Raw genomic sequence first — 21,238 nt, 5'->3', positions numbered from 1 at the left:
ATCCTCGACCCTGATCTTCGACTAGTACTGATTATGTACATCGGCCCAGGTTACCACAGGATATTCAATTAAATTCTGCTTTAGCTGTCATGATGCCACCGAACTTCGTCCGTTCAAACCTTGAGTAAAGGCCTGAACAGCCCAATCGTCTGTGACCGGTGGTAGTTCCATGTGTTCCATTTGAAACCGAGATACGAATTCCCTCAACATTTCGTTATCTTTTTTGTTTCACCTTGAAGAGGTCTGATTTTTTAGTCGCGACCTTTATTGCTCCGGCATGTACTTTTACGAAGGAGTCTGCAAGCATGGCAAAGGGATCGATAGAATTAGGCGGCAAATTATTGTATCATATCATTACTCCTTTCGACAAGATTTTTCCAAATTTCTTCAGTAGAACAGATTCAATCTCATCGTCTTCTAAGTCATTTCCCTTTATTGCGCATGTATAAGAAGTGACATGCTCAATAGGGTCAGTGGTCCCGTTGTACTTAGGAATTTCTGGCATTTGGAATTTCTTCGGCGGCGCCCCCGGTATTTGGTTAACCCGGGAATTATATGTCTCTACTTTCTTGTCATTTGCCTCGATTTTCTTTTCTCCCGATTCAATCCGTTTAGTGAGCTCCTTGAACATTTTCATAATCGCAGGGTCAGTCCCCGATTCATTGGCATTCGACCTTTTCGGTACAGGCTCGGTCCTTTGAACGACTTCTGGTTCAATCCTACCCGGTGTTCGGTGTTAATTTTGTAGTTGTGCTATAGTGGCCTGTTGAGCATGTAACATTTCGAATATTAATTGGAGGCTAACTCCACCATCTTCTCCGCCCTGTGTACCTCAATGACCTAATCGAACTTCCCTGTGTATACTACTTTCGGGCTCAATGCCCAAATTTGCATTTAGGGCGACATGTGAACTGACATCGACGGGATTTGCAATTGGTGCTCCCTCGAGGTCGGCCTGAGGCACCTCGATTCCTGAGGCGGCTATGTTGTCATTTTCCCCGTGAAATTCAAGGTTGTTGTCACCATGTGTAGGTGCTACTTGTGAGTTTGGCATGTTTGTCCTGAAAACAAAGATTCTTACGAGAACAAGTGTAAAGCAGTGTGTGTTATTGAAATTAGTATTAAGCAATCACTATTATCTTTAGCCCCACGGCGGGCGCCAAACTGCTTACCCTTAAAAATGGATAACAATTAAACTTATAATATGGTTCTAAGGACACGTGATTTTACCTCGTACCAATTGATAAATGTGAAGATAAGCAATAGAAATTAACAATAAAGTAAAACAAACCAGTGTTAGAATGAAACTCAGCCCTCGAGTTTGGACACTCTCGAACTGATTGGTGCAAGAACTTTGAAAGTATAGCAAGATGAATAACAATGGTGAGAACAATAAAGAGAATTGTATTGCTTTTTATGTCTGTCAAAAATATGTCCTACAAATGATTAGAATCCCCCTTTATATAGTAGAGGAGTTTCACTTATGGTACAATTCTAATTACAGAAAGAAACCCCATGATTAGCTAATTAACCTTCTGGTTTGATCCGTTCCGAAATTTATGCCATGATCCTCGACCAGTCACCGTGATTTATGCTATGATCCTCGGTCAGCCACGGATATCTTGCCTTTCTGTTATTATGCTATCTCCGATCTTGCTCGATGTTTGTCACATTTGGTTTCGATTGCTGCTAGCCTCGATCTCGACAGGTACCTCGGTTCTGAGTTCGGTACCTTACCGTCGTGATATGGCCTATTCCGTTACGAGACCTTCCTTCGATGCAAACCCCCGGTCTTGGTCAAACAGTAAAACCGGATGGGCCTGATTTTAATCGTATACAAGTCTACTCTTTATTTTTAATTTAAGCAATTTTGAAACCACAATTTACTACATAACTATATAGTAAAATTGTCTCCTTTTAACTAATTCTTTAATGTAATGTTCATCATTAGGAAATATGTAAGAGCTAGGAAGGGATTTTAAATCATAAACCAATTATTTAAAAAGAGAGATCAGCCCGATCGAGTTAGACTTAATCACAAAAAAATTAAAGAAATAGTAAGGAAATTGCATAAAAAAGAAATAACTATTATACAAGCTAGAGTCTTTGTTTATTACCATAAATATTAATTAGGAAGGTTTATAAATTACGGCTTTTTAGAAGTAATGACATGCTCACATATTACACTTTTAAGATGAGTCATTTCATTTCTAGCATGATATTCTCATGCTTCATATTCGTTGTTCTTGTCATGGCATCCACTATTAAGATTCCATTTTTCTTACTCTATATTACAATTCTATATTTTTATTTGCGTTATTATGTATAGTCTAGGTACATATTTCCAATATTATAAGATTAATTTCATATCTACGCATTGATATATAGGTTTTGCTAAACTTTATTGTTTGAATGTAAGCATTCCATCTTATACCAACCATAACATAGTTTTTGACAATGTAATTGAATTTTAGCGAACGCTCGACGGGATATAGATCCTAATACTTCAGGACTCAAGAAGAGAGACTATTGCCACAACTTAATACTTGTGGGAGAACATGTTATACCGACGATGATTGCAGTGATTGCTGGTGGTGTTGTAGCTGTGGACACAATCTTTTTTATTTTCCTGAAAAACAATGTTTTCATTAGGCTACATGCAATTGGGACATTATTGTTCAATTGCAACGGATTAGACAAATCCATGTAATGCATTCGATTTTTCGGTTGATTTTAGTGTTTTCCTTTATCTGTTCTAAGTTTATTTGTCTTTTATGTTTTGTTCGAATAATGAAGAAATTCAACTGAATAATTTTCTATCCATGAATAAAAATGGATTCAACTCCAAAAGCTTGCTGGGATAGAATTTTAGATCTTGTATAATTCATCATAAATTTATCAGAGATTTATTCATTAATATATAGTGTAAGTAATGTATATTGGCATTTCTTTATCATTCAAAGAATAATTATATATTCATGAAGACGAGAAGAAGTAATATATATACCGGTTGTTGCTCCCAAACGCACACGCAAGTATATGTGATCGTACAATTAATAAAATAATAAGTCGAGTGTCGAACCCATAGAGACTTGTGTTAACTACCCACTAAATTTACCAAGATTGTTATTCAGTCGAGTCAATCAGAGTTCAAAAGTGTGATTATACTAAGGAACAAATGTAACAAGTAACTAATTAATCAAGCAGAAAATAGTTGATGTCTATTAAGTAGAGATCAACTGTGATGACCCAAAATATCATCTTTAAATTTAATAATTAATTCTGTGTTCTAAGACCTTAAAAAATATTATTTATTATTTCTCGACTTGCGTGCGCAGTCCGTAAAATTTTCTGGAAAGTTTTTAGGTGAAAAAGGGATTAAAATATGAATTAGAGCTTTAAAACTCAACTGTGTTGACTTTGGTCAACATTTTAAGCAAACGGACTCGGATCAGTATTTTGACAGTTCCGGTAGGTCCGTATCGTAAATTGGGACTTGGGCGTATGCCCGGAATCAAATTCCGAGATCCCTAGCCCGAGATATGGAATTTTGATGAAAAATTAAAAGTTTAAGTTTAAATAGTGATCGGATATCGAATTATGTGCAAACGACCCCAGAATACAATTTTGATGTTTCCAACAACTCCGTATGGTGATTTTGGACTTAGGAGCGTGATCAAAATTTTTTTTGGAAGTCCGTAGTGGAATTAGGCTTGAAATGCCGAAAGTTGAATTTTTGGGAAGTATGACCGAGGGGTTGACTTTTTGATATCGGGGTCGAAATCCGATTCTGAAAATTTGAGTACCTCCGTTATGTCATTTATGACTTGTGCGCAAAATTCGAGATAAATCGGACGTGATTTGATAGGTTCCGGAGTCATTTGTAGAAATTAGAAATTTCAAAGTTCATTAGGCTTGAATCTATGTGTGATTCGTGTTTTAGTGTTGTTGGATGCGATTTGAAGGCTCGACTAAATTCGTATGATATTTTAGGACTTGTTGGTACATTTGGTTGAGGTCCCGGGGGCCTCGGGTGAGTTTCAGATGGTTAACGGATCAAATTCGGACATAGAAGAAATAGCTGAAGTTTCTGCCCTCTACTGAATTTGCACATGCGGAAATTATATCGCAGGTGCGAGCTCACAGAAGCGAGCCTGGCAAGCACAGATGCGCAAATGGACTATGCGGCAATGGTCGCAGGTACGAGAAATATTCCGCACCTGCGTGAGCGCAGATGCGGAGGGACACGCGCAGAAGCGGCCTGCGCAGGAGCGCAAACAGGCTCGCAAATGCGGGGAAAGGCGCAGATGCGGGACGTTTTCCACACATGCGGTAGGCGCAGAAGCAGACAAGTTGCCGCAGATTCAAAAATCCCTGAACAGTACAAAAACAGAGGGGTTCCGAGCTTTTGCCTTTTTTTGGGCATTTCAAGCTCGGGTTGGGAGATTTTGAGCAAGATTTTCACGGGAAAACTTGAGGTAAGTCCCTTGTGATCATTTTTACTCCATAATATTGAATTATCATCAAATAATCCGACTAGATTATATGTTTTTGAGGTGTAAATCAGGGGTTGGAACTTGAGAATTTGAAAATAAGATTTGAAGCTTTGAGGGTCGAGTTGGGGTCGGATTTTGATAAAATTGGTATGGTTAGACTCGTGGTTGAATGAGATTTCGGATTTTATAATTTTTGTCAAGTTCCGAGACGTGAGCCCCACGGATCAAATTCGGACTTAGAAGAAATAGCTGAAGTTTCTGCCCTCGAAGTCTCAAGTGTTGAATAGTTGAAAATACTAAGCAAAATGAAGAAAAACTAAGAATCCTTGCTCTCGAGTGTTCTGTGTGTGTAGTTTTCTCTCAAAGTGGCATCTCCCCCTCCAAAATAGGTTTAGACTTGCTTTTATACGAATTGAGGTGTCTTGGGTCGAAATAACCTTGTTCCGATCGATGTAGAAAACTTTTTCGTCACCCAGCGCCCCAGGGTAGCGTGGGGCGCTGGCCCTGACGATGGAAATTTTGGAGTTCTGATTTCTGCGCCACAGGTAGCGTCCCACGCTAGCCTTGGTAAAATGCTCAACTCATATGCAATTCTGAAAAATAAATATTTTTTTTAAGTATAACAGTAAAACTCAAATCTTTTGCCGAAAATATGAGTAAGTCTGGAATATGTGATTTTTCTCAAAAACTTTAATGACAGATAAGAAATTTCATTATCAGACAACATGAGAAAAAATACTTCTCTATGCCTACATATCAAGTATGCATGTCTAATACAATGCAGTGCAATAGAACTCATGTATTCGCACTCTCAGAGTACTCAATTACTCAGTACTGTGCGGGGTAGATCCAGCCCAGGGAGGATCCGTCTCTCTATATAAAATGCAACTGACAGTCAATCACTCAGTACTGCATAAGGCAACTCCATGCCCAGGAAAGTCCATCCCAAATATAAATAAATAAGGCAACTCCATGCCTAGGGAAGTTCATCCCAAATATAATATCATCTGCGCTCAGTGTGTGTGTGTGGGGGGGGGGGGGAGAGGGGGGGTATAGATCCAATGCTTGCAATTTATAAAAAATTCCAACACCGCTCGAAATGTCGACAGTGGGGCCCACATCTCAGAATCCAACGAAACTCACAAAATCCGACAACCGACTTAATTACGAGTCCAACCATATAAATTTTACTCAAATCCAACTCCGAATCGGTGTTCAAAACTGGAAAATTCATCTTATGGATTTATAAAACATTCCTCCGGCTTCTTTTGAAAAATCAATAATCTAACGCCGAAAGCGAAGATCAATTCATGAAATATAATCACAAGTGAGTTAATAATACATACCCCAAGTCGTGTAAAAATATTTCTCTCCAAAATCGCCCAATCCGAGCTCCAAAATCCAAAAATGATGAAAGAAATCAATGACCTCAAATTATAGGTTCTGCCCAGGTTTTTCGCATGTGCGGACAATACTTGCGCATCTGCAACTTCGCTTGTGCGAGCTAAACATCGCATTTGCGGACTTCACTTGCCTGCCCAGTTTGTGCACCTGCGAGGACACCATCGCATTTGCGAGGCCGCATCTGCGGGAAAGACATCGCAGATGCGCAAATCCTCAGCTTCCAGCCATCTCGCTTCTGCGCCTCAGTCTTCGCATTTGCGATCACGCAAGTGCGAAAAATAGCATTGTACCTGAGACCTTTGCTCTGTTTCTCCCCACCCGCTTCTGCGACCACTGCCTCGCTTATGATATTGCGCACCTGCGACCAAATGCATCGCAGGTGCGAATGCATCAGTGGCTTCCAAAACCAGCCTTAACAAAATTTCCAAAATGATTCGAACTTCGTCCGAAAGTCATCCGAGCCACTCGGGACCCCGTCCGAATATACCAACAAGTTCCATAACCTAATACGGACCTACTCGAGGCCTCAAATCACACATAACAACATCGAAACGACGAATCGTACCACAATTCAAACTTAATGAACTTTAAATTTTCAACTTCTAAATCTCGTGCCATAACATGTCAAATCAATCCGGAATGACTTCAAATTTTGCACACAAGTCATAAATAACATAATGGAGCTGTTTCAATTTCCGAAATCGAATTCTGACTCCGATATCAATAAAGTAAAATTTTCGGTCAAACTTCCAAACCTTCAATTTCTTACTTTCGCCATTTCATGCCAAATTCAACTACGGACTTCAAAATAAATATCCAGACACACTCCTAAGTACAGAGCTATTGGAATCATAAAAACTCCATTACGGAGTCGTTTGCACAAAAGTCAAACTTAGTCAACTCTTCCAAGTTAAATCTTCAAACATGAACTTCATCCTTCCGAATAAATTCCGAAACACCTGAAAACCAAAACCGACGATTCACACACATCATGATACATCATATGAAACTATTCAAGACTTCAAATAGTTGAACGGGATATAAATGCTCAAACGACAAGTCGGATCGTTACAGTAAAATGTCTTGAATTTGGGTCTCACCATCACGCATAACCAAAAATATTACTAAGTGTATTGTTTAAAAACATACTTCACGTGAGGGGCGTGGTAAAGTCCTAATTTATAAATAAAAATGACTTTTCTCTAATATATTGAACTTTTAAATAAGGTGATCACATAATTCAATACTTACATGTACATCTGACTCTCAAATACATATACACTTAATCATATCTACATATTATATATAGAGTCTTGCTAACCTACTACATCACTATAGTAAGTTAGCATTGTATTCATTTTTTAATTCTTGAAAATATCCTTATTATTTCTTGTTAGCTCATCAAATGCAGGTTACATTTCCCCCCCCCCCCCCCCCGGAAATTTTCCCATTTCTTCTATGCAATTTTTTTTGTTATTATTGTTGTTGTAAAATTAGATAGTTATATATAGTTATACACAAACAAGTTATAATTACAATGTAGAATGAGACATTGCACTCTCCATTAACAAGTTGTCATTGTCCAAAAGACTATTAATATTACAGACTTTGATTTTCCTAGTAAATACAATTCATAGGATGTCTACCAATAGTGCAGCATTTGCAAGCACCAAAAGAACTCCCAAAATCTCAAGCCTGTCAAAAAGCTATATTTTAGCTCCTTCCTTGACGAGGATGCCTGTTACCTGATTTTGCTCCCTGTAACTATACTTGATTGCTGTATTTTTCAGTTGTTCCATCAGTGTCCTACATTCACCAACAAAAGAGTTATAAGGAAGGTGGCCATTTGTTTCTAGTTAGCCAAATATCAAAAAACAGAAAGGAAAGAGATTCTTCCATGTGATATTAGTGATATCCATGCTATTTAATTTAGGGAAAAGGGCCAAATATACCCATCTATTTTCATATATTGTCTACATTTAACCTCTATATATAATATCGGACAAAATTTACCCCTACCGTTGTACTATCGAGCCAAATTTATCCCTACAATCAACAAACTTTAAAATATACCCCTTGATCTGTTAAGTAATTCAAAATATCCCAAATTTCTTTTATTTAAATCACTTGTTGTTTTTCTTGGTCCACTATTTTTGAAATAATTGACATTTACCTACTTTCTGAATTAGAGAAAAAATAAATAAGAGAAAAAAATATTAAATAATACAACCGAATAAACAAAGTATAGTAAATTAAAAAATCTAAATTAGGTAGCTTTTCTAAATTCTAAAAGTATTTACACCATCCCAATTTTAATGAATTGGTTGCACCAAATGTATGGAGACTTTGCAAGTATTAGTGATTGAAGTTGAAGTTCCTCGGAGACTTTACATTATCTAATTCAACTTTGCTTTAATTAAATGCCTACACATTGTGCACTCTTAAGTTAGTCGATCAAACTCTATACTAACTAGGCAATGACAAAATATATTTGAATAAACATGTACATACATGGTGATCAACTGCATATAATACATAATAAATAGAACCACTAAATTCTACGGTGTGTATATGATTGAAAAATAAATAAAAATTTAAACCAATTTTATTTATTACAAAAAGAGAAATGGGTGCATTGGTAATTAAAAACAATTATGAATAATTTATATAGTCTAGTAACTTTAGCATTCACATCAATATTAATTTTTAAAAATAGTGGACCAAGAAAAATGACAAGTGATTTAAATAAAAGGAATTGGAGAGATTTTGGATTACTTAACAGATCAAGAGGTATTTTTAAAATTTTGCTAATTGTAGGGGTAAATTTGACCCGATAGTATAACGGTAGGGGTAAATTTGACCCGATAATATAACGAATGTTAAATATAAACAATATATGAAAGTAGAAGGGTATATTTGACCTATTTCCCTTTAATTTATTCCATGTATGAAGGAAGCAATAAGGTCCGGGATAAGGAGAGGAAAGGTGTACACTCCTGGTTAGTACAACCATCGAAATTCTCATAAATCACCATAAGATTTACCCAAGAAAATTTTTACCAACGTATTTCAAAATTATAACTGGTGACTATTTTTTCACTACTTTTTAGCGAGGTCAAAATTTAAGTGATGGCACTAAATGATGATTTTAGAATTAGATGGGTCTTTGTTGGAATTGGATGATTTTACAATCAAATTGTAGTTATGCTGTGTTTTTGGGAAATGTTATTGTAAAAATTAATGAGAATTTCGTTCCCTTCAGAGGTTAGAATTTCTCCACTCCTTTTTGTAATTTAAAACCGATCTGGAATTAAGTTATTAAACATTTGAAACTTAAAACTTAAAACTTCTTTTTGCTAGAGCTAACAGTATTAGCAACACTAAAAATTCTTGCATTACTTCACCTAACATCTTTTCCCTAAGATTTTGGATGGTGCTGCCTCCTGTTAGGGGCGGAGGTAGCCTTTAACGTATAGATTCGGTATAATCCAATAGCTTTATAATTAAATTTCACATGCATCTCCAAATATTATGGATCTAGATTTTGCTCAACTATTTGTTTTAACTTGGAGCAATTGGGAAGCACATGTCTCCTTCTAACTAATTTAATGCCGTTTTCATATAGGAGGGAAACTGATATTAAATCATAAATCCATTATTTAAAAGGGGATAGAGGTCTGTCCAAGTAAGATTTAAAAATAAATATATAAATTACAGATACTAAAATTAAAGGCAATGATATCTTCACATTCACTTTCGCAAGATGTGTCATTTCATTTGTAGCATGGTGATTTTAAAGATTTGCTTCATTTTTATGGTTCTTGCCACTGGTTAGAATTTATCTTGCTTTATCTCTATATTACAATTCGATCTTTTTATGTGTGAATATGCATGGTTAAGGTATATTTAGCCCAGAAGGGAAGGGCTTGTTTGCGACTGATGTTTGGCATATTTCGATATGTGTTGATGTTACTTTGCCCATGCTTTAACCACTTTTTGATGTTATTTAATCTTTAAAACACCCAACATGGTGTAATTATTGGTTTGATGACTAATTAAGTTATGTGTGACGATTTAAGGTGTTCGGAGTGCAAAATATGAAGAAAAGGTGGTTTAGCTAGAGGAAGAAGGGTTGGATGCGTCGCATCCAACCTAGGAAAACATCATCATGCATGCAACCTTAGCAGTGAAGTTGGGCCATCGCGTCCGCCATCGCGTGCGAAACTGGGAAGTAGAAGTGAAGCTGGATGCGTCGCGTCCACCATCGCATGCAAGCTGAGAAATAGAGGACAAGGTGGATGCGTCGCATCCACCTTCGCAGGCAAAAATTGAAATAGAGGACAAGCTGGATGCGTCGCATCCACCTTAGCATCAATCCCTGAAGCCGATTTGGACTAGGAATAGGAGAGCTTTGGCCCACGACTTTTGTACGCAATATATAAGCCAAAAACGCCTCCTTTAGGTTATCTAACATATTGGGAAGAGGGAAAAAGCCAGGAAAAAGCTGTGAAGGCCGGAATTCATCAAGTTTCATCTTTCTCCCACCAAACTTAGTAATTTTTATGTTTCTTTATATGATTTGTTGTTTGGCTACCATGTCTATGTGGAGCTAAACTTCACGTTCTAGGGTTGTGGTTCTTTCATGACTATTGTTATTCGGATATTGATTTTGACTTCTTGATTTATCATATTAGTTTATTTATTCAATCTTGCACTTAATTATTTAATTGCTTGATCACCAATTGAATATTATCTACGAATCTAGAATTGAACTCGAAAGTGGGAATTCTATATTGCATATAGGATTGAGTAGGGCAAGTTCTTGAACTCGGGCATCGGGGAACGGATTCGTGGTTAGGATAGACATATACCTAATTGCCTTGCTTGGTTGATTTACAGGAATTATAAATGCGTTCTTGTTGATTCTAACTCCATAGACATATAGGCGTTAGGTTAGCTTGAATAGGCGAGTAAGAACTCGACAGATTCTTATGAGCAATATTAACCCTGTCAACCAATAAGCTAGATAAATTAGTCGGTCAATTCAATTGAAAAATACAATAGGATTGTTAGATAGCCCATAACCCTAGATCGTTTTCATTACATTGATATCATAAAAGTCTGCTCTTTCTCTGTTCAAAGTTTATTATTTATATTATTCTTATTTAATTAGTTAGAATAAAATATTTTTAGATTTAATTCTTGTTTAGATAATTAAGATAGGCTAATTTAGTTAATAGTTAATCATAAGTCCTCGTGGGTTCGACATCCGACTTTGAGTCACTTTATTACTTGACGACCGCGTATACTTGCGTGAGTGTGTTTGGTCGCAACAAGTTTTTGGCGCCGTTGCCGGGGACTTAGAAATTAGCTACGTGACTAAGTTAAGCTTTTATTAGATATTTGTTTTCAAGTTTTAATTTTCAGTTTGCCTGGTTTGTGTCAACGCAGGGTTTACTCTCGAATGCAGAGGAGTAGAAGTGCAAACAACCTCATTCCTCTTGATCCAGAAATCGAACGAACATTACATAGAGTGAGAAGGGAACACGAAGCTAGAACGAGAATAGAAAGAGATTTGGACATCGCAATCCAACCACAGCCAATAGATATGGCAGGCAATGAAGAGCGTCCGGTAATCGAAGCCGCAAGGCCCAATCTTGCGAATATGACTCAGGCTATTGTGAAGCCTGATATCACTGGGCATTTTGAACTCAAACAGTACATGGTACAGCTGATTCAGTCCACAGGACAATATGTGGGTCTATCTCATGAGGACCCGCAGAGGCATATTCAGAACTTCTTGGAAATCACGGACACTTACAATTATCCGAACGTCTCCAAGGACTATGTCAGGCTGACACTATTCCCTTTTTCACTGTTGGGGGAAGCTAAAGAATGGTTGCAAAAGGAGCCCGCGAACTCTATCCACACTTGGGATGATCTAGCAAGGAAATTCCTGATCAAGTTTTTCCCAACTAAGAAGACAAAGTCGTTGAGGAGCCAAATTCTTGGGTTCCAACAACGGGATGGCGAGACACTTCGTCAAGCTTGGGAAAGATACAAGAAACTACTCAGAGACTGCCCGCATCATTGTCAAACTGATGAGGTATTGGGTCACACTTTTGTTGATGGGTTAGATGAAGCATCAAAGATGAATCTTGACTCAGCTTGTGGGGGTAGTTGCATGGCAAGACCGTATAGTGAAATACAACTCCTGCTAAATAATTTCACTGCTAATGACCATAATTGGCAAGGAGAGGGGGATTCACGAAGGGTAATTAAACAGAAGGCCGCCGGTTTGATTGAGCTTGATGACTTTTCCGCCATGAGAGCCGATATAGCAAAATTGGCAAATCAGATGAATAGAATGACAACACAACAAATGCAACATGTACAGCAGATGTCTATTTGTTACGAACTATGCGGAGACAGTCATATGATTGACATGTGCCCCACGAATCCTGAATCTATATACTATGTGGGACAACAAAACAGAGGTCCTATGAATCAACATGCGCAATATGGGAACACTTACAACCCAAACTGGAGGAATCATCCTAACTTCTCATGGGGCGGAAGTCAACAGAATCAGTATAGGCCTCAAGGGAATTTTACTCAACCTCAGAAGCCACCCCAACAAATGGAAGAAAGTACGAATGACTTGCTGAAAAAGTTGTTACTAGACAATCAACAGCTCAGGACCGATTTCAGGAATCTTGAGAGGCAAATGGGGCAGTTAGCAGCAAACCAAAATACTAGACCTACAGGCTCACTTCCCAGTGATACAGAGAAGAACCCTCAAATTAATGCAGTTACACTTAGAAATGGGAGGGAACTAGAGGAAGCGCCAAGGAAGATAAAAGAAAAACCTATACCTGGGGGGGAGTTGACACCTAAGGCAACACAAGAGTCAAAGGAAGATGATGCAAGTTCAGAGCGAATGGAGGTTACAAGGCCACCACCACCTTTCCCCCAAAGATTGCAGAAAAGGAATGACGATCGCATGTTCAACAAATTTCTCTCCATGTTGAGTCAGGTTCAATTAAATATTCCATTAGTGGATGTACTTCGTGAAATTCCAAAGTACGCTAAGTACATAAAAGACATAGTGGCTCATAAGAGGAAATTGACTGAGTTCGAGACGGTTGCACTTACTGAGGAGTGCACATCAAGGGTCCAAAACAAGCTTCCCCAAAAGCTTAAGGACCCTGGCAGCTTCACTATTCCAGTACAAATCGGTAATATTAACGTGGGACGTGCTCTGTGTGATTTGGGTGCAAGCATAAATCTGATGCCGTTATCCTTGTTTAAGCAATTAGGTCTGGGAGCTCCGAGACCAACCACCGTGATGTTGCAATTAGCTGATAGGTCCATAGCCTACCCCGAAGGAGTGATTGAAGATGTGCTGCTGCAAATTGGAAAATTCATCTTCCCAGCTGACTTCATTATTCTAGACTTCGAGGCTGATGAACAAGTTCCAATCATATTGGGACGACCTCTCTTGGCTACTGGCGATGCAATAATTAAAGTGAGAGAAGGGAAAATGATTATGAGAGTGGACAACGAGGAGGCAGTCTTCAATGTCTACAAAGCAATCCAACTCCCCCGCCACTATGAGGAGCTCTCTATGATATCTGTGGTGGAGGTGGATGAGAAACTTCTTAACACGAGTGTATATCTAGGCGACTGTTTAGAAAAAGCAATCATGCTGTTTGATAGCTTGGAGATGGATGATGAGGTTGAGGAGATGAAGGGAATCCTAGATACATCATGTGGTTACATGCAAGGAATAATCCCGTTTGAGCCCCTGAATAGGCCAAGTGGCCCCCCACCAAAGCCGTCAATTGAAAAAGCTCCAAATTTGGAACTTAAACCCCTACCCCCTCACCTTCAATATGCTTATTTGGGAAGTTCTGACACTTTACCTGTTATTATTTCTGCTCACTTGTCTAAATTACAGGAAGAAAAGCTATTAAGGGTGCTACGTGAGCACAAGCGAGCAATTGGGTGGACAATGTCTGACATTAAAGGCATTAGTCCAGCTTTCTGCATGCACAAAATCCTCATGGAGGACGGACACAAGCCGAGTGTAGAACACCAACGCCGACTAAATCCAATCATGAAAGAAGTGGTAAGGAAAGAAGTGATTAAGTGGCTTGATGCAGGTATTGTATTTCCAATCTCTGATAGTAAATGGGTAAGCCCCGTTCAATGTGTGCCGAAGAAAGGGGGGATAACCGTAGTAGTTAATGAAAATAATGACTTAATTCCTACAAGAACTGTAACTGGATGGAGAATTTGCATAGATTACAGAAAACTAAACAATGCCACCCGGAAAGACCACTTTCCCCTGCCTTTTATTGACCAAATGCTTGATAGATTAGCTGGCCAGGAATACTACTGTTTCCTGGACGGTTATTCGGGGTATAATCAGATTGCTATAGCCCCAGAAGACCAAGAGAAAACTACATTTACATGTCCTTATGGCACGTATGCGTTCAAGAGAATGCCCTTCGGTCTTTGTAATGCACCTGCGACTTTTCAAAGGTGTATGATGGCTATTTTCACTGACATGGTTGAAAGATATGTAGAAGTATTCATGGACGATTTTTCTGTGTTTGGATGTTCTTTTGATAGTTGTTTGATGAACCTTGATAAAGTGCTAGCTAGGTGTGAAGAGACGAACTTGGTGCTAAACTGGGAAAAGTGCCATTTCATGGTACGTGAAGGTATAGTTTTGGGGCACAAGGTTTCAAAAGATGGTCTACAGGTGGATAAAGCAAAGGTGGAGACGATCGAAAAATTGCCCCCGCCGACATCCATCAAAGGCATTCGCAGTTTCTTGGGTCATGCAGGTTTTTATCGTCGTTTCATTAAAGATTTTTCGAAAATTTCTTCCCCTTTGTGCAGGCTTCTAGAGAAAGACGTTACCTTCAAGTTTGATAATGCATGTCTGAAAGCATTTGAGGAGCTGAAGGGAAGATTGGTGACTGCACCAATTATCATTGGCCCCGATTGGGCACAACCATTTGAGTTGATGTGCGATGCAAGTGACATAGCAATTGGAGCGGTGTTGGGGCAAAGGAGGGATAAAATCTTTCACTCCATTTATTATGCAAGCAAAACTATGAATCCAGCTCAGATGAATTATACAGTGACTGAAAAGGAGTTGCTTGCAGTGGTGTGGGCGTTTGACAAGTTCAGATCCTATCTAGTGGGAACCAAAGTCATCGTCTACACAGATCATTCAGCTATCAGATACCTATTTGAAAAGAAAGACGCCAAGCCGAGGCTGATTCGTTGGGTCCTCCTCTTGCAAGAATTTGACTTAGAGATCCGAGATCGAAAAGGGACAGAAAATCAAGTGGCCGATCATTTGTCCAGATTAGAGAGCCGGAACCATGTAGCTGAAGGAGGGTCAATTAAAGAAACATTTCCGGATGAGCAAATATTGGCAATCACCTCAGGTGAAGCCCCATGGTATGCAGATTATGTGAATTTTATCGCAAGTGGGGTAACGCCACTAGAATGGACAGCTGACAATAGAAGAAGATTCCTACATGATGTAAGGTTCTACGTGTGGGATGAGCCATTCCTATATAGGCAGTGTGCAGATCAGTTGGTGAGAAGGTGTGTTCCTGAGGAAGAGATGAAGGCTATACTACATGACTGCCATGCGTCACCATATGGAGGTCATCACGGCGGGGATAGAACCGCCCAAAAAGTGCTACAATCAGGTTTTTATTGGCCAAAATTGTTTAAGGATGCACATGCCTTCGTTAAAAATTGTGATAGATGCCAAAGAACTGGAACTATCACGAGGAAGCACGAGATGCCCTTGCAAAATATACTGGCGGTAGAACTTTTTGATGTTTGGGGGATTGATTTTATGGGACCATTCCCATATTCTAACGGACACAGATACATCTTGGTGGCGGTCGACTATGTTTCTAAGTGGGTAGAGGCCATAGCTCTTCCTACTAACGACGCAAAAGTTGTGGTAGGCTTTGTAAAGAAGCACATCTTCACACGTTTTGGGACCCCAAGAGTGTTGATAAGCGACGGGGGAACTCACTTTTGTAACAAACTGCTGAATAATATTCTTGCAAAATACGGAGTCAAGCACAAAGTTTCCACTGCCTATCATCCCCAAACGAGTGGTCAAGTAGAAGTTTCCAACAGAGAGGTCAAGCAGATTTTGGAAAAGACAGTAAGTATGAATAGAAAGGACTGGGCCGGGAAGCTGGATGACGCATTATGGGCATATCGCACTGCGTACAAGACCCCAATAGGCACTTCTCCGTACAGGTTGGTTTATGGGAAGGCCTGCCATCTGCCCGTCGAGCTTGAACACAAAGCATATTGGGCGATTAAAAAGCTAAATATAGAGATGGACTTGGCCGGTGAAAAGAGATTGCTACAACTCAACGAGCTTGATGAGTTTCGATTGCATGCGTATGAAAATGCCAAATTGTATAAAGAGAAGACCAAAAGATGGCATGATAAGCATATCCAACATCGTGAGTTTGAACCAGGTCAACAAATTCTACTGTTTAATTCAAGGCTAAAGCTTTTTCCAGGAAAGCTTAAATCTCGATGGTCGGGTCCGTTTGAAGTGGTTAGTGTGAAACCTCATGGTGCGATAGAATTGTGTGATAAGGGGTCCAATACGACATTCTTGGTAAATGGCCAAAGAGTAAAACACTATTGGGGTGGTGACATTGCACGTCACAAGACCACAATGGATTTAGTGGAGGCATGAAGAACATGTTGCGTCGTGCCGCGACGTTAAATCAGGCGCTTCTTGGGAGGCCACCCAAGTTAGTTAGTTTATTTTTATTTTTATTTTTAAATTTTTTTTTTCTCCTTTCTTTTCGTAGGACATAGATTTTATTCAAGAAAACGAGGCGGATGCGTCGCGTCCCCCTCAGCAAAAAAATTGACGGGCCAATTGCTCAAGGCAGTGAAGTCTGCCTATCGCGCCCGTATCGCGTCCAAAAATTTTTTGAAGGAAGACAAGGGGATGCGTCGCGTCAAAGCTCGCACGCACAGGTAAGTAATATATATTTTAACACATCTTAATTGCTCAAGGCAGTGAAGTCTGCCTATCGCGCCCGTATCGCGTCCGAAAATTTTTGAAGGAAGACAAGGGGATGCGTCGCGTCAAAGCTCGCACGCACAGGTAAGTAATATATATTTTAACACATCTTAAGATAACCTATTCGAACAAAAACGTTTCTTGCGACGCATCCACTCGTCTCGTTTTGGCGACGCCTACGAACGCAGAACAGAATTCTCTCATCGAAATTGTAACGCAATAAGCTCAAACGCGACAGGTACGCATCATCCTCTTCGTTCTTCCGTTGGCTTCTCTCCTAATTCGTCTCTCCTCCCTCCTTCAATGGTAGCAACAAGTAGGTTTTGCAATTTCAAGATTTTTAGGGCTGTCGTTCTTGGTAGTTGTAATGGTTGAGAGATGATAAACTATAATTCCCTTCATCTCGTCCAACTTTGGGAGGGTAGTTGCACTGCTCAACTGATAGAATGAACTAGGCACACTTGTTGCATACCACATGTTCGACGAATTGTCCCTGAGAAAAATTTAGGCGTCGGTGAAGTCTGAGTAACCGAGCAACATTGGTGTATGCTTGAGAGTAAGTGTGGGGTCGAGTGAGGGGCTATGTGAAATTGAATTTTTGAAGAAAGTTATCACATACTTGCTGAAAGTCATGAGCTACAATTCCATGAAGAGTGAATGGCATGACTTTACGAATAAATTGAAGTCTGCAAGCTGTTGCAATTGCTTTCAAGCTGAACTTCGCTGTTTCATCTGCTAATTGTTGAATTCTTTGCATTGCAGGTACTTAGATTCGTAAAATGACAGCAGCGAGTAAACCATCCAAGCAACAAGACAAAGATGGTAACAAGCAACCGCCCAAAAAGCCTACCGGAAGGGCAGCGGGCGGTCCAAATCCACAGAAAAAGAGGAAGCGGACGGAGAAGGAAATGGAACTGCTGCCTAGGCAGTTAAGTGATGATTCAGAGCAAGAGGAGGAGGAAACATTGGTCCGGAGGACAGTGAAGAAGGGTATTACACCAAGCAAAGGAATAGAGATACGAGAGCCTGTGACATACCAAAGAAAAGCTTCGAGAATGAGTGCTCCAACTGATAAAGGGAAGGAGAAGATTACTACAGAATCTGAATCCGATTCCGATTCGGACAATGACCACCTACAGATCAACATGAGTGATGAAGACGAAGGTGAACCCATAGACCGAGTTGATTGGGAGAAATACTTTGTTAATGAGAAGGCATTCCGAGCCTATAAGAAGATATTGGTTTCAAAGAAGTACATTCCGGAAAAGCCGATAAACATCGGACCACTTAAGACAAAGTACTCAGAGTTTCTCAAGTCAATTCGAGAGGTGCAAAAATGGGGACCCATTCTGAAAGGTCATGGCAAAGCCAACCTCACCATTGTTAGAGAGCTCTACGCCAATTGGCGTCACGCACGGGGAAACATTGTGCGAGTAAGAGGGGTAGATATTAATGTGTCAGCTGAAGCTCTGAATAACTTCTTAAGGGTGCCACACACACTCACTGACAGGTTTGACGCCATATGCAAAACACCAGATTATGCACACATTAAGTCTGTCCTATGCCCTACCAGGAAGGATGCAGAATGGAAGCATGGGAGTATGGAGTACCACTCTATAGCAAAGGAATTCATGAGTGCGTTGGCACGTGTGGCTCTAAATTTCATTTGTAACCGACTGCTGCCATGCCAACATAAAACTGATGTCCCTCGTTACCGCGCACTCGTATTATATGCTTTATTAGAGGGGATACCACTCAACTTCGGAGCCATCATGCATGATCAAATGCAGCGAACCAGGATGAATTACAAGTGGAGGCTGTTCTTTGCTAATACCCTAACGGCTTTTTTAACAGAGAGGGGAGTACTATGGGACAAGGAGAATGACGACATTGAGGCTAAAGCTCCAGGACCATATGATGTCACTCATGTTCTAGAGCCGAACAAGGGAAGGTCTTCTAAGCTCACCGTCCAACAATTATTTGAGCATATGCAAGCAGATATGCAAGAGAACAGGGCTGAGCTGATAGCGACTCGTGTCGAGTTGAGTGCCACCAGGGATGAGTTGAGACAGACTCGTGCGGATCTAAGCCGAGTTCAGACCGAGCAGGCCACGATGATGAAGGAGATATCATTACTCCTCAGAGCTCTGGTTCAATGTGCAGGTACAGACATCTCCCAGCTGATTGCATCATCCACTGCCGGACCATCCACTCCTGTTCCTCCCATAGTCACCGAGGCTCCACTCAACAGGCCTATTGAGGTCGCTGTAACACCTGATACAGAATCAGCACCAGTTGTTGATGATAGGAATGCTATGGATGCAGATGCTCCTCCACAGACTGCGGATGAGCCCTCCACCTTGACTTAAGGGAGTCCTTCTCACCCTACTTTACCTTGTTTGTGTGCGTTGGGGACAACGCACAGTCCTAAGTGTGGGGTGGGGGTGATTTATGTTTGATGTATGGATGAATGTACTAATATATTCACTGGATTAATGGCATAAAATAGCAGTAAATTCATCTATATGGAGTAACTATCAGTTTATCTATTAGTTAAAAAAAAAAAATAAATATATATATATATATATATATATATATATATATATATATATATATATATATATATATATATATATAGTATCTTTGTAGATAGTAATAATCCCCTGTGGTTTTTCTTTGTGCCTCGGTTCTTTTCCATGGGATGTAGTTTGAACCGGGTAATTTTGTTTTCTTTTTAGAGTAGAGTAGGAATGTAGGGAATAAAAGGAGGAAGAATGATGAACCTAGGTGACCTTGACTTGGTTGATACTGGCATATTTAAGCTTTTACATATGTAATATCTTCCCTTCTCACTCTGAAATTATTGATGATGCCTTGTTAAAACGGATAGCATGTTTTGTTGCAGCCTATTTCTCATTTTCTTGACTTGTGTTCACTTTGCGCTTAATGCTTAATATCTCGTTGCTCCGTGAATACTTGCATTGTTTGAGAGTCGGAATGTAACCGTCCTTAATGAGTCATGTGCCATGTGTGGTGAGGTTTTTGTGTAGTCCATGTAGTGTACTTGTGTCTAGAACTTGCCCGGTATGTGAGTTGAAGCGAAATTTTAGGTGATGCTCGGTTTGAAAAATGATTTTAGGCTTTCTTTGATCTTTTTGAGCTTATTGCTTATCACAAATAGAATCTATCCCTAGTTAACCCTTTTGAGCCTGTAGACCTTTTATTTGGTACCCACATTACAAGCCTATACCCTTTTTATTCTTAATTGATATTGTTTTGATCCTTTTACCTCTTAAAGCACTTTAATTGTTAGATGAGCGCTAAAAGAAGTAAGAAGGGACTAAGTGTGGGGTGACTTTTGAGTGGAACCAATGAAAGAAAGAAGGGTGCACTTATTTTGTAAAATAATACGCCACTAGCGAAAAAAAAAAAAAAAAAAGAAAGAAAAATATAGAGGAATAAATTGTTGTCTTATTCTTGCTAGTGGGTATGAATTAAAGTAGTGCTTAAAGAAAGAGGAAATATTGTTGGGGTGATATTATTTGTGAAATTGAAGTGGTGTTGAAGAATTTGCGCTTAAGTTATTTGATGATGTGTTAAAGTGCTTAGGAGGGTGAATCACTATTCCTTAAATATATCCTACCCGTCCCTTAGCCCACATTACAACCATGAAAAAGTCCTAATTGATTTTAGATCGAGCGAGCTTACATTAGTAGAGATTTACATTAAGGGCAAGCCTATGGTACCAACTGCATGCATGCGACTTCTTTTGTGAGAGTGAGCGATTTTCTTTGTGAGCATGAGATTCGAATGTGTGGATTGATTCTACTCTCTTTGCTTTTGTTGTGAGGGCACATGGTTTCACGAGGGATAGGTAACGTTATTAGACTTCTCTATGATGTTGGTTGTTCAAGCCATGAGTGCATTGTGACATTGAGTCGGTTTTTGAGGTTAGGATTGTTGTGAGCATGTTGTCTTTGTTCGAATATGTTTAAAGAAGGGCATAAGAAAAGGGAAGTGTGTTGATGCATAGTCTAGAGCCTAATTGTAGCAAATAACCACGGTCATAGGTGCAGTGTGCTTTGAATGATAAGAGTTTAATTTTGTTTCGTCTACTATAGGATGGTTTGTTCGAGGACGAACAAAGGTTTAAGTGTGGGGTAGTGATGTTTGGCATATTTCGATATGTGTTGATGTTACTTTGCCCATGCTTTAACCACTTTTTGATGTTATTTAATCT

The sequence above is a fragment of the Nicotiana tomentosiformis genome, chromosome 9, assembly GCF_000390325.3.
Source record: "Nicotiana tomentosiformis chromosome 9, ASM39032v3, whole genome shotgun sequence".
Lineage (NCBI taxonomy): Eukaryota > Viridiplantae > Streptophyta > Magnoliopsida > Solanales > Solanaceae > Nicotiana > Nicotiana tomentosiformis.
Note: the sequence above shows the minus strand (reverse complement) of the source record.